Source organism: Beta vulgaris, chromosome 4, assembly GCF_026745355.1.
Source record: "Beta vulgaris subsp. vulgaris cultivar EL10 chromosome 4, EL10.2, whole genome shotgun sequence".
NCBI lineage: Eukaryota > Viridiplantae > Streptophyta > Magnoliopsida > Caryophyllales > Amaranthaceae > Beta > Beta vulgaris.
The window spans coordinates 20111444-20126159 of NC_079205.1; the positions used below are offsets into that span (position 1 = coordinate 20111444).

General features: G+C 33.2%; 1 pseudogene; it reads left to right on the forward strand.

Annotated features, from left to right (window-relative positions):
- Positions 1–2067: 2067 nt before the first annotated feature.
- On the forward strand, positions 2068–4660 carry LOC125496533 (uncharacterized; annotated as a pseudogene).
- The last annotated feature ends 10056 nt before the right edge of the window (positions 4661–14716 follow it).

The window sequence follows — 14716 nt, forward strand, 5'->3', positions numbered from 1 at the left end:
CTAGGTACACAGTTTCCTATGTTTTTTAATAATCAAATTGAAAATATTTGTTATGAATATTTTATGTATAACTAATTAAATATTATGTATAACAGCAAGTACAATCGAGATTAACACGTCAAACATAGCAAATCATTCCCTTCAGATAGAGGTGGATGATCATGAGAATATTGACAATATTGATAGCAATGAAAACGATGTTTCAGGTATTGAAAAATAAAGTTTATAATTAATTGAAAGTTAGTTGGCAACTTATATGTACATTGAAATTATATTATACTTAAATTTGAAATTTGTAATATAGAGTATTGGGATATTGGAGATCCAGTATGGGAATGTGAATATTGTGGTGCAATGATGTGGTTCGAGGAAAGAGCAAAAAAACATATCAAAACTGAGAAGCCCAAGTTCTCACTTTGCTGTATGCAAGGCAAAGTTGTGCTACCTTTACTACGTTGCCCTCCACAACTCCTCAGTGACTTGCTTGAAGGAAAACATCCAAAAAGTAGGAACTTTATCGAGAACATACGACCATATAATATGATGCATTCGTTCACCATCCACTCAAGGACATGGACCATATAACTTTAAAATAGGTGGTCAGAATCATCATTTAATTGGTAGTTTGTTGCCGAATGAAGACTCGCGTCCAAAGTTTTCTCAACTATACAAATATGACACAGAACATGAGATTGCTAATAGAAAGGATGCTTATAGGTAAATTACAAAATATACTACCTTGCTTTACTAACTAACGTTATATGAAAATATTTGCGTTAAAAATGTAACTATTTTTTCAATGTTTATGCCAGTTCTAGAAATCCCGAAAATTTTGAAGATCCTCTAATTGCGCAATTACAAGATATGATAGATGAACACAATCCTCTTGCAAAGAATTTTAGGATGGCCAGAGATCGCTTTATTAGTGATTCGTGTCAAAATGTCCGGTTACAACTAATTGGCAGGAGGGATACTGATGGTAGGACATATAATTTACCAACAACATCTGAGGTCGTTGCGTTAATAGTTAGAGACATTGATACTGCAGATAAAAGAGATATTATTATCGAAACACGAAATGGAAAATTAAAGCAAATTTCTGAACTCGATGCTTCTTATCTACCTTTGCAGTATCCCCTTCTCTTTCCATATGGCGATGATGGATATCAGGTGGATGTTTTCCATAGAGATAAAAGTCCCCCTACTGGCAATTCAAAAAAAAGAGACAGATTTACTATGAGGGAGTGGTTTGCGTATCGGATGCAAGATCGTAAAAATGAGGCCCCCACCATACTACTTTCGCGGCGATTATGCCAGCAATTTTGCATTAATGGATATACGATGATGGAAGCTGAACGATTGTCGTTTGTAAAGTATAACCAACAAAGTTTTAGAGGGGGTAATGTAAAGAACCTAAGGGGAGCAACAGAACGAGGAGATACAGAAGGTGCATCTACCGGTAGTCGTGTTGTTATACCAGCCTCATTCACTGGAGAACATAGTTACATGAGGGAGAATTACCAAGATGCGATGGCTATTTGTAGGTGGTATGGCTACCCAGATCTGTTTATAACCTTCACATGTAAACCAAAGTGGCCCGAGATAACACGGTTTGTATCGAAGAGGGGCTTAAGACCTGAAGGTAGACCGGATATTATATGTCGAGTGTTTAAGATGAAACTTGATCAGCTGGTCAAAGATTTAAAGGATAAAAACATCTTCGGCCGAGTACGAGCAGGTAATCAAATTGTTTGGTTCAAGTAAATATATGTACATATGAATTTGATATTATTGCAAGTGTTTTGTACGTATATGTATTTATGAAACTTGAAACTTACGCTCCAAAAATATCCCATAACATGTTGTCTTAACAGTTATCTAAATTTCAATCTTACAGTTGTGTACACCGTTGAATTTCAAAAGCATGGCTTGCCACACGCACACAAACTTTTGTTCTTACATCGTGATGACAAGTTTCCTAATGGCGATGCAATAGACAAATATTATTTATGAGAGCTGCCAAACAAAGATAAAAATCCAGAGTTGTACGATATTGTCACACAGTTCATGATCCATGGTCCATGTGGTGCTTTGAACCATGATGCGCCATGTACCGCGGAGAAGAAGTGCACAAAAAATTTCCCAAAAAGGTTCAATGAGAGAACAATTGTTGATGAAGATGGATATCTTGATTACAGGAGAAGAGATAGTGGTGCAACCGTCGAAAAGAATGGCGTCACGCTCGACAATAGATTTGTCGTTCCTCATAATCCAGAGTTGTTGTGTAAGTATCGTGCCCATATTAATGTAGAATGGTTGCAACCAATCTAGATCGATCAAATATTTGTTTAAGTATATCAATAAGGGGTATGATAGAGTCACGGCAACAGCTACCAGAATCGTCAAACTCTGAAGATCCAAAGGAAATAGATGAAATCAAAATGTATTTTGATTGGCGATACATATCCCCATGTGAAGCCATGTGGAGGATTTTTGGTTTCACTATTCATTATAGAACCCCAGCTGTCGAAAGGTTGAGTTTTCACTTGCCTGACGAGCAGATCGTGCTTTACACTGATGATGCTGATTTAGAATCCGTGCTCGGGAGACCTAATATTGAGAGGACAAAATTTTTGTCATGGATGGAGTGTAACAAAAGATATGCTGAAGCAAGAGAACTAAGCTACGTTTGAATTCCCTACGAAATTTGTATGGCAACAAGGTCCACGTGAATGGACACCTCGAAAAAAGGGATTTTGCATCGGAAGAATTTATCATGTGTTCCCAGGAGCAGGTGAAAATTCTATTATGCGGACATTGTTAAATTTTGTGAAAGGTGCAACATGTTATAAGACATACACGTTGTTGATGGAGAACAATATGCAACATTCAAAGAAGCATGTTATGCTAGAGGTTTGTTAGATGATGATAAAGAGTATATTGATGCTATAATTGAAGCTGGTTTTAGAGGAGCTGGACAGTATCTCCGCAATCTATTCTGCATGCTATTGTTATCATGCAGTTTGACAAAATCCGAGACTATTTGGGAAAAAAATTGGCACCTTCTTTCCGACAATATTTTACATAGACAACGTAGACTTCTCCAAGACGCGGGTATATTTACTTTTATATCACTTTTTGTAATAAATGTGTATACTAAATTATCTTAAAAAATAACATAATTTTTTCCTATCACACATTTGTGTTCATTTGCAGCATTACGTCTAAGTGATAACAGTTGAAAACTTTGCTTTAGCTGACATCGAAGCTAAGTTACAAAGTAATGGTAGCACCCTTCGTAAATTTACCGGAATGCCATTTCCAAATGACTTGATTGTATCACATGGTCAAAATAAGCTCATTATGGATGAGCTTTCGTATGACCAAGAGCAATTACAAAAGGAGTTTCAAGATCTTTATGCTGGACTGACTGATGAGCAGCGTGGAATTTATAATAGAATCATATCTCTGTATTGCGCGGTAAAAGAGGTGTATTCTTTGTATATGGTTATGGAGGCACGGGAAAGACATACCTGTGGAGATTATTATGTGCAGCATTAAGGCGTAAAGGGGAAATTGTTTTTCTAGTTGCATCAAGTGGAATCGCCTCTTTGTTGCTTCCACGTGGGAGAACTGCGCACTTTAGATTTGACGTACCACTAAATGTCGATGAGAACTCAACATGTCATGGCATTAAGCCTGGATCGGACTTGACAGGACTACTTATGAAGACAAAGCTTATCATTTGGGATGAAGCTCCCATGATGCATAAATATTGCTTTGAAGCTCTTGATAGAAGCTTAAAGGATGTTATGCAATCAATAAATCAAGCAAATCGTCATATCCCATTTGGTGGTAAGGTGGTTGTGTTCGCTGGTGACTTAAGACAAATATTGCCTGTTGTTCCCAAAGGTAGCAGACAAGATATTGTATTTTCAGCAATAAATAGTTCTTATTTATGGGACTTTTGTCGTGTGCTTAGATTGACGCAAAACATGCGCTTAAATAGGATCTGATAAGTCAAATCTGGAAGAAATTAGGGATTCTTGAGTGGATTCTGAATATCGGAGACGGCAAAGTTGGTGAACCGAATGATGGTGAAGCCAATGTAGAAATTCCTCATGAAGCATTGGTATACGGAGGAGATGACCCTATTTCTGCAATAATCGATAGCACACATCCTGATCTAGAATATAATATCTGGGAAGCAAGTTATTTTCAAGAAAGAGCTATTCTTGCTCCAACTAATGAAATTGCTGATATGGTTAATGATCGTGTTTTGTCACGCTTACCAGGTGAAGAAAGAACGTACTTGAGTTCAGATGCAATATCAATGGAGGAAGGGAATTTCATAATACACGAGATGTATTCTACTGAATTTTTTAATACAATCAAGTGCGGCGGTTTGCCAAATCATAATATAACCTTGAAGGTAGGGGCACCGGTGATGCTACTACGGAATATTGATCAGACTTCTGGGCTTTGCAATGGTACTAGGTTAGTCATGAAGCACCTTGGCAATCGAATTATTGAGGCAGTTGTTGTATCTGGTAGTAATGTTGGTGATAAAGTTTTTATTCCGAGGATGACACTTACCCCATCAGATGCAACAAAGTTCCCCATAAAATTTCAAAGAAGACAATTCCCATTGGTTGTTTGATTTGCAATGACAATCAATAAAAGCCAAGGACAGTCCTTAGCGCACGTTGGTTTATATCTCTCCCGACCAGTGTTCAGCCACGGACAATTGTATGTGGCTATTTCAAGAGTTACAAGCAAAAAGGGTTTGAAAATCTTGATCTGTGATAAAGATCGTGGTAACTCATCCGTTACAAGCAATGTGGCCTATAAGGAAGTTTTTCAAAATGTTGGAATTATGTATATAATTGTAATTGACACCGTTTTTTATGTTTTGATAAAGAGAAAGTGTAACTGTTTGTTCTTTTAATAATGTGTTGTGTATTCGATTTGATTTCAAGTTTTATTTTCACACTCTCATTAATCAAAAATGTTATTGTCGCATTAATAATCTTTTCGTCTATAAAATAATTTATAACATAACCTAAAAGTATGGCCTCACGTGCATTTTTGCACGGGCTAAAAACTAGTTTTATAATATATGGTCAGGATTCAACTCTACTTTGTACAGTTTTCATAAAACTCTATAGGATCCGGACCCAAAAAAAGCTATCTTCATGTTACCTATTACACACATAAATGGGCTTATTTTCCCAGTCATAATTTTTTTTTTTTGGTGAAATCCCAATCATAATTTTAGTAGCCTTTATTTATGTTATAGATTTGTGAACATTTTTATCACATAATCGTGCTAGTATTATGTAGATTTTGGTAACATCTGAGAAGCTTCCTCCCCTCTATGCGTCTGTGGTTAATTTGAACTTTTGTTAAAAGCCATTAATCAATATCTATACAAATATATTAAAAGGCGTGGATAAACAAGAAACTGTGCCATGTAGCCCTCTCCTTAGAAGTTTTAGATCATCCAATCAGTGTACAATAAAAAAATTTAGAAATTGCATAGTATAGGTTTTGATCCCATGACATCGAGTTTATATACTAAAGTTTTAACCACTAAATCAAGTTGTATTTAGTGTTATTATCATAAAGTATTATATTAATAAATAAATTTTTTTCTTACCCGAGGGCATAGTCCAGGCCTAAAAACTAGAATATATATAAAAGAGGAACTTTTCCGGAACATGGAGCGCGCCACCTAGGATTGCCACGTCATCTTATTAATTTAGAGATAATAAAATTTAGAGTTTGAGAGATAATAAAATTTAGAGTTTGAGCGATGAGAGTTTATTCACTCTAAGCCTATGACAAAAACCAAAAAATTTTATCTTTTAAGGATCTATTATAACTAGGAATCTATTACAAGTACTACTATACTGTATATTCACTCTACGGCTATGATTCACATATTAAATCACAAAATAAAATAAAAAAACTAGATTCTTGAGATTTGCCTAAACCATAGGATAACATCTAATGAACTGCTGCAAATCAGCTAAAGTAGCCAACATTTTCAATGACAGCTTTTTTGCATTTGTGCGTGGCCACTCAATATCTACTCTATTTTATTTTTAAACTTTTATTATAGTGATATACTGATATGTTAGTTGACAATACCGGTCAACATGCGTTCACTTATTAGAGATGGAAACAACCATTGCAAATACTAACTTTATATCAGCTTTTTATAAACTTTATTAATAGATAATTAAATATATTAAAGATAATCTAAAAATAAGGGTATAATGACAAATATTTTATCAATTCTTTTTCTACTACAATAATGGGTTTGGGCATGATTTTTAATAAAATGAAAAAAAATGTGTAGTTTAGCATAGAGGTACTCCTTTAATTAACAAGTGTAGGGGATAAGTAAATCTTTAATTTGATGAATAATTAATGATGATTTTATTAACATAAAGAAAAGGTAATATTGACAATTATAGTTGTTTTTTTTAGGATTTTTTGTCCCAAACTACCTTTAACTTTCAAGTTTTTGCGAGAAACTACCTTATAAAAAAATTGTTGTCCTAAAATACCTTACTTTACAATTTTGTTGTTGACAACTACCTTATGCCAGTTTTCGGCGTTGACTTTTGTTTATTCTGTTCAAAATTGTGGGAAAAACAAAATTACCCTTGTGGGAATTGAGGAGGGTGATTGTTTCAATTTTAGTTTAAGTAGAAGAGGAATTTAATGGTGGATTGGTGGTACAAAGTGTCACGTAAATATGAGGGAGAGAGCGCGCGCACAACAAAAAATGAGGAAATTAGGGTGGGAAAAATTTTAAAAAGGGTTTGAAGAGGTCAAGTGATGTAACATGACATTAAAAAGGGGAAAAAACAAAAGTCAACGTCGGAAACCGGCCTAAGGTAGTTGTCAACAACAAAATGGTAAAAGTAAGGTAGTTTGGGACAACAATTTTTTTATAAGGTAGTTTCTCGCAACAACATGAAAGTTAAAGGTAGTTTGGGACAAAAAACTCTTTTTTTTACTAAAAGTTGATTGGTCCAAATAGATAATTAACAGATGAAGTATGTAAATAAAATCGTGTTGAAAGATCTCATTTTACAGTAACCCAAAATCAATAATGTTAATAAAAAATTACAAAAAAATATATATAAAAAACAACCCGTGCAACACACGGGATTCAAAACTAGTCATATAAATATTCATAAAAATAAAACAATGACATTAACCATGTTAAGTTATTGCCGAGATATCTCTTCTGTTAAAAAAATAGATATATCTAACTAACTCTCGAATTATTGATATGCTATTTCCATTTTTGCCAAAAATAAAGAAAGGTTGCTTGACTAAACAAACACACCCTTTATATCTCCTCTCTCGCTTTAAACATGTCAATTGTTAAATATAAGTTCCTTCCTTCTTGTTTATGTATTGGAGAAATGGTCCTTTCTTAACCTCTCTTTGTTCTTATTAGTTATTATTGTTGCAATTATTCTTGATTTGTCTATCATTCGTATTCTATAGCTCTGTATACTGATGATTTTATGTTTTGGTTTACTGTTCAACTTAATTGAAAAGCTAAACCCCATATTTTCTCTTGAATTGTCCGACCACCACTTTTGCTTTCAATTAATTGACGGCATTAGGCGTTGTTTTGTTGCCTCGATTGCTGATGCTTCTTCCTTCTCATTGCTGCCTTGATTAACATCCTCATTTTTTCTCACCTATGGGATGGGATGGGATGTTGTATTTCGTTGGTAATGTAGCAGTTGAACAGATCCACAATTTTTTTTCTGAATTATTTAGGCGTTGATGGAGTTGTTTTTTTCCAGTAATTCAGTCATTTATATAGTAGTTAGAGTGTTGAATGAATCTTACTGATTTGGAAAACATTAGAATGAATTGATTTCCAGAGTGATTTTAGGCATTGATTTATTACCTTCCTAATTTAATGGAAGAAAAATCCGGCCATCATTCTTTCTTTTTTTTTTGAATAGTAAAATTAATTCATTAATAAAAAGTCATACGACATCTACATAAGCAATCGAATCAAACAAATACATAAGTTGAATCAAACAAAAATTTCCTTCATAAAAACTACGATCGTCAAACAAATCTTGCAATGTGGAACATCTCCCGCTTATATCGCTGGAAAATACAGCCTTGTTGGAGAGACAATCTAACGATCCCTTGTAGTCGTGAGGATGATTTCCGTCGGATTCATCTGACCATATTCGAGAAATTGATAACCTTTGTGATCCCGCATAATTGTTCACCAACAAAATAATTTCACGGCAATCCATTAGATCTAGTATCCCGGATTGTCACCTGTAGAAATTCCCCCTCTAAAGGAGGAGAAAAATCCTGTCTTTCGAAAGAGGTCGAAAAACCTTGTCTTTCGAAGGAGATCGAAAAACCTTTTCTTACGAAGGAGATCGAAAACCCTTTCTTTCGAGGGAGAAATCGTTATTGGAAACCTGAAATCAAATAAAAAAACAAAGGTGGGGGCTTTCCAACGGTAAAAACCGATGGAAGCCTCTTTAAAAATCAACAATGGAGGCTAGGGTTTTTGAAAGTAGAGAGGAGAGAGGGGAGAGAGAAAAGTATGCGTTTCTTAACGATGTTTCATTCCGGCCATCATTCTTAACCAAGCCACATATAAGCATTATTCTTATTTGTATTCTTGATATGGCAAAATTTGGAATATACAATAAATAAAAAAAAACAATAATTTATTTCGGCCTAATTTATATAGAGATCATAATTTTTAATTGCCTAATTTATGCCATAATTAATGTCAATATATTTTGGGATATTTATGTTAATTGTCTAATTGATTGGCCGAAATTATGATTGATTGTCAATTAACATAAATCATGCATGATTCATATATTAATTTCATTATCATATCTAAGTTACTATAGAAGTCCCGAAATTTAGACAATATGGGAGTCAATATTTTTTGGCCAAATTTAAAGGGGATTAAAGATCATGATATAACTTGCCATATTTATTCCATAATTTACGCAAATCATCCATAATTTACGCAAATCAATTCCCAAAACTTAAAAAATTCGAATGCACCAAATCACAAATACACGTGGACACCTTATGTGATAGCTTTAATTTGGTTGTGCTCTAGATTTGATTGGTTAATATGAGTTTGCCACATAGGATTAAGAATTTTGCTTTTTATAATAATATAAATTTAGTATTTTATCACTAGTTATCATATATCATTTTTAGGGGAAAATATTCATAAGGATAATATATAGTCATATAATATGAGATCTTATTTGATTGATCTCAACCTATATAATGCCACGTTTATAAGAAGAACGTGGCGGAGATGCGTATGTTGCGGTGGATGTGTGGCCACACAAGGAAGGACCGATTAAGAAATAAAGTGATCCGGGAAAAAGTTGAAGTTGCATCCATTGAAGAAAAGATGAGGGAGAATCGGTTAAGATGGTTTGGTTATGTGAAAAGGAGATCAGGAGATGCACCGGTGAGAAGAATTGAAGAGTGGAGGAGTAATCAAATTGTAAAGGGTAGGGGAAGACCTAAGATGACTTGGCTGAGGGTAATTGAAAGTGATATGAGGTTACTTGGGATTGAGGAGAGCATGACGTTGGATAGAAGTGGGTGGAGGGGTAGTATCTATGTGGAGGAAGGGGTCTGATTACTGCATTTATTTGTTTTTCTCAATTGTGTTGGTATTAAAACCTTTTGCTGAAAACCTTTTCTAAACACTTTTTGGTGTAAGCCTTGTTTTCAAAAAAAAAAAAAACTTTTATCACTCTTGACGATGCCATCTCCTCTGGTCACGATTCCAGTTGACGATTCATGTTAGCCGACCCCAATCATCTTGGGAATAAGGCTTAGTTGTTGTTGTTGTATATACTTCATTTTGACCATCAAGGATAAATATAGTCATATGAGATCTTATTAGATTGATCTCAACCTTTTTTTTTTCCCAAGTATCAACTTTTTATAATTTTTACTTACTCACAATTGAATATAAACAAAGTATTATAATAGACGGTCTAATTTTAATATAAAATTAGACAACTCAAGCCTACATTCTCCTAAGAAGCCCATTTCATTTCTCTCTAATTCAACACTATTTTTAGGTATCTTGCACCATCCTAGTCGTCCATTCTCTTATCCTTCCTTTGTTTCAATTTGAATCTTGAATTGCAACAAACAATTTTTGAAAATAGTCTGACAGTTTTACAAAATGGATTAAACTAGTCACTAAATGGATTAAATTAGTCATAAAATGAATTAAAGAATCTTATTACTGAATAGATTAAATTGGTCACTAAATACATTAAAATGATCACCAAATAAATTAAAATAGTCACTATATTAAGCAAGATGGTCCGTTCTCTTTCTAATATTGGACTTGGCTCGCGCCTACTTTTAAATTAAAAGTAGACGGTTTCTTACAAGACTAACAGTTAAATCTCTATTATATAAGGGAAGGGGGAGCAATGGTGTCCTTTTTTGAAATGCTTATTTTTGCCCCCCTTTCCATACTAAATTACAAATTCACTTACAAATCAAAGGGGGCTTCAAACAAAAATACAAAAAATATAATTATAACAATCACTCACAAGTCAACTAAAATCATAAAATTGCATAACTTACGTTATGCAAATCACTAAAATGAGAAAACTTTATAAAAACTTAAAAATTCACTTACAAACTACAACCTATGAAAAAATTGACTTGACATCAAAGTGTCCACTTTCTTTACAATTTATGAAGTACTATACTTAATTCAAAAATCAATTAAAAAATTATAATATTATAAATCATAAATAAATTCAATAAAATTTCTATTTTGTTCATAGAATTTAACTTTCAAAAGTTAAAAAAAAAAAACAAAAAGAATGGTGAGAGACTTAAGTGACAGAAACTAAACCAATCAAATTTTGCAACTAAAAACAATTATACTTTGTATGTCTAATGTTCAAATTTTGACTCTTATGCCGAATAAAATCGAGTTTTTGTTTTGAAAAAAATTTAAGCACGCATCGCGTGCAAAAAATTCTAGTATATTAGTGTTCAAGCTCTTGTTATTTTAATACATGTGGAGCAAACTTTGCAAAAACGGTTGTAGGAAGAATCACATCCATATGAGCATATTAAATAATGAAGCCATCCTCATTCAAACTATATTAATTTTTCATAACTAAGACCATGACTTACCCATCTATAATAACAGATGGGGTCATTATCACTGACAAAATAAAAGCCATACCTCCATAAATGAGTGTCGTTGATTCTATCCCATTATTTTATACTATAAAATTTTGGATTTTTGTGTTTGTTCTTAAATTATTTCCAAGTTTCCACCCTATTCTAAGATAACCTATAACTTGTAAAATATCATTACATTTAATAGATTAATATTTACGACTACATCTAAATATCTATATATTATCTAAAGTAAAATCCTAAATCATACGTGGCAAAGCTCATGTTCACCAAGCAATTCTAGAGCTTTACAAACTAAATACTCTAAATTATGGTGTCCACGTGGCATTTAAATATTATTTTGGCCGAAATTTATTTGTATAATTAGATTGATTTGTGATTTAATTTAATTCAGTATTTAAATTAGGTAATTAATATCATGATCTCATATAAAATTTTCGAAAACCAAGCATATCCCATTTATATATTATATGTGATCGACGTTAATTATTGTTCGAAATTGGCAATTAAAAATCCCAAATTCATATACCTTTGGCCTAAATTTGTAATTCTCATATTGGTTATGTTTCGAAATTTAAATTCCCAAAAAATGGCAATGAATTTAAATTATCAATCTTAATTATTGTCAATATTAATGGTAATATCCAGTCAAGCACTTAATTTAAATTGATAGTTTCCGAAATTCTTAACATTAATCAACCTCTCCATCTGTTGTCCACGTGGTATTACCTTAGTTTGGTCGAAAATAACATTAGTGTAACTTCCAAAAGTCGATAATTTATTCGAAAATCAATCACTCCAATATTGTTTACATTTTGAATTCAAACATGGTAATAAAAATAATTTACCCATCAATCAAGATTTATGCTAATTGTCAATCAACCATAATTTCGGATATTAATTAGATAATTAACCTAAATATGCAAATTTAACATAGCATTTTTTTGTATAAATAGTAAAGCTTTATCTCGGATGATCCCTACTCATTTTCGTCTTTCAAATTGCATAGTCATGTCAACTTCTCCCCCCCTTCTCAAAGTCAATATCATGCTCGCCACAAAACATAACACAAGCACATAATCCAACCAATAATGGCCCCTTGAAGTTGAATATTCGAATTTCCCAGGTGTTGAATCTATGATTTTACACTTTTTCATGGATGTCATCTTTATTTCCACAATGTGTCCAGTATGTTCACATATCATATTAATAGAAGTAATGAGGTTTAGGCTTATGTTGAAGATGTTAAGGCAACAATACATGGTTTTCGTCCATATTTTGATTTTTGGAATATGATGTTATATGATCTATAATGCATTCCACCAAGAGCTTACAAGATTGATGATGATTATTTTGAAGATATTGATTTAAATAATAGAGCGTGTTGTGGCATTAACAACAAAGTATTGGTTGAATATATATCAAGTGATTGATACGTAGTAATTAAATTCATGATATTGTTTTTTATGATATTTAAATTCGAACAATGTAGTTGTCCTAACCATTATTTTTATCTATCACCTTTTTTTTTCTTTCTTTTTATGCATATTCAATGTCTAATAAAATCGAATAATGGAATAATATTGAGCAACTACTTTATCCTCTTTATCAATGTACGTATTTTTTTTTCACATGCCACTATATATCAATGTATTAATTCATTTTATTTCTCACCATCAATTACTATGTAGTAGGTAAATTCTCTCACCAGTGTATTGATTTTGTTGATGCATATATAATGAAATTGAGAAAGCTTGACCTATTTAAAGTTTTGTCACCATTAATTCATATTAACAATGGCCTATCATATTAAATGCAAAAATCCCACCAAACGTAGTGGTGTCAGAAACAGATCTGACCGCTGGGTCAACCTGATTCAGACCTGACTTGAACCTGGTTCGACCTGTGAAGGTCAGTCCATAGACCTGACCGAAACCTGACCTGGGATTACCCAGACCTGACCGGCACCCGACAAGATTATATCCTGACCTATTCAGACAGACTTGCTTTCAAACCCAAACCCGACCGCAATCAACAAGATATTATTAAAATTCAATTATTTTTTTATATCTACAAAATCATTTAAATATGTTAATTTATAAAATTGCTTACATTTAATAATTAATTAAATAAAAAATTAAATTACATTCGATTTGACTATTTGAGGACTACACTTTCAATATCATGTATTGGTTTATATTTTATTTTCATTTATTTTTGAATTATTTGTGTACATTATTCTCTTGTTTTAATTTTACATCTATTGATTTATATTATAAAAGTCACAATGTCAACATGTATGATGTATGTATATACAAAGTATATTGATATGCCATGTTCATATGGCATTTTTCAGTACTTATTTGGCTATTTTTGTGTGGACTTGAACATATTTTGTTATGATTTTGTACTCTTTCTCATCAATTGGTATTTGAGTTCTTTATTTTCTTTTATGTTGATGAGAGGGTCCAATTGTAACAATGTGCTATTGAAGAAAATGCCAAGTCACAAAGTCAAGTGTACAAGTGGAATAAGTCAACAAAGTGCATTTAAGTGGCAAGGAAACAAGAATGGGAAAAATTTGTTAATCAATTGAGGAAGCATCCAAGGAAAGATGGAGGAAGATGTACCGGCAGCCTCCGCGGTCGCGGAGCACATGACCGCGGGCGCGACAGAATTCGGAGCAAAATTTGGAAAAACTGCCGAGAGCTCCTCCGCTACTTCTCCGCGGTCGCGGACCCCCCTCCGCGGTCGCGGTGATTTCCTCCGCGGTCGCGGAGCCCTGCAACGCGGATTTCGTCTTTTCGTCTTCTCTTGTTTTGCTGATTAAAGGAACATTTCGTCCTTTGTGTTTTGGATGGTTTTTCACTGGTTTTTAGAGAGAACTCAAATAAAACTTGTAATCTTTGATATTATGGAGGGCTAATCTTCCATCTTGGTGTATCAATCGAATCAACCATTTTAATCAACTTGTGAGTTCAATTCTTCTTTTAATTTGCTTGAATGTTGATGATTCTTCATGTTCTTCATGTTTGATTGTTTTTGTGCTTAAGTTAACTTGATCAATTAACTTCTTGCTTATTGCAATCTCTACTATCTAGATAATTGTCTGCTTTGAGATTATCTAGGGTTGTAGTTTATGCCCAATTATTGCACGCTCGTGGATGATTGAGTATAAGAAGAATCATCATATAATTTCGCATTCGACCGCTTGTGTGAATGCTAGATTACCCTATTGAAATCTCCCTAGTTGTTATCTAATTGCTAAATTGAATCTAGAACGCTTGGACTAGGTTGTTTTGCCATTAAGGGTAGGACTAGAGTGCTCGCTTAGTCATACCATTACGTTAGGGGAGATTGAATCCTATGATTCACAATAGGGCGTTCAAGTAACTTAGTTGTTGGATTGTTCAATGATCAAAGTTTGAATTGGTTGTTAAGATTGATTGCCAAGTATTTGTCTAATATTGATTATCGTTTGCTT